This window comes from Platichthys flesus, chromosome 1 (assembly GCF_949316205.1).
Source record: "Platichthys flesus chromosome 1, fPlaFle2.1, whole genome shotgun sequence".
In the NCBI taxonomy this organism is placed as follows: domain Eukaryota; kingdom Metazoa; phylum Chordata; class Actinopteri; order Pleuronectiformes; family Pleuronectidae; genus Platichthys; species Platichthys flesus.
Genome location: NC_084945.1, coordinates 2,623,293 through 2,624,073, shown reverse-complemented (window position 1 = coordinate 2,624,073; position 781 = coordinate 2,623,293). Strand labels below are relative to the sequence as shown.

General features: G+C 42.4%; 1 long non-coding RNA gene across 1 annotated transcript in view; it reads right to left on the bottom strand.

The window, feature by feature from the left end:
• The window catches only part of LOC133957198 (uncharacterized), a 4,442-nt gene extending 4,332 nt beyond the window's left edge, over positions 1–110 (bottom strand). The window contains exon 1 of the long non-coding RNA XR_009921196.1: positions 1–110. This exon is cut by the window's left edge and continues 167 nt beyond it. This is a non-coding gene — a long non-coding RNA (uncharacterized LOC133957198).
• Positions 111–781: the final 671 nt, after the last annotated feature.

Here is a 781-nt window from a genome sequence, read left to right as displayed (position 1 = left end):
CAAAGTGTTAACAACTTTATACAGTTATTGTTTATACTCATGGTTCCCAGAGGATGAATTGTTTTGATTTAGACACATTTTCCACTATAACACAACAACAATCAAATATAAATATGTTTAATATATAAAAACTGCTTCCTGTCCGACAGTTTAGGGCCCAGGGTGAAAAATAAAAAACACCGATAGTGAGTGACAGTGAGGAGATTAAAACAGGTGAAAGAAATAAAAAAGGATTATATGGAACTTTTAAATCAAGTAAAGGTGAAAAATAGCAAAAAAATAGATGTGTAAAATAATATAAAATAAATATATAATAAACTACAATGACTCCTTGTTAAAACTTAAAGGCATTTGTGAATAAAAAAGGATGATAAATGTTTTATGTCTAAATGTGTCTAATCCCTGGCGTGCTGCTGGTGGGTCCTCTGTCCAGCCCTGGGCCCCTTGACTCATTCAGGGGCCCCTGCAGATGTACTGGAGCCCGGTGTGTGTGTGTGTGTGTGTGTGTGTGTGTGTGTGTGTGTGTGAGCTGCTGGCAGGAGTGTGTCTGGCCGCGTGCAGCTCCTCTCTCCCCGTCCTGACCTAGATCTCTGACAGTAAACAGCTGCTTCCTAAAGCGACGTGGTGCTGCCATCAGCAGAACAGCCCGGAGAGATAAATGTCAGATTGGAGCTGGTTGAGCCTCTTGATGCAGCTCAGGGCCGCGCGGTTTGTTTAGCTTGTTTAGATTCACACACACTTAGCACCAACTGCTGCTGCTGCTGCTGCTGCTGCTGCTGCT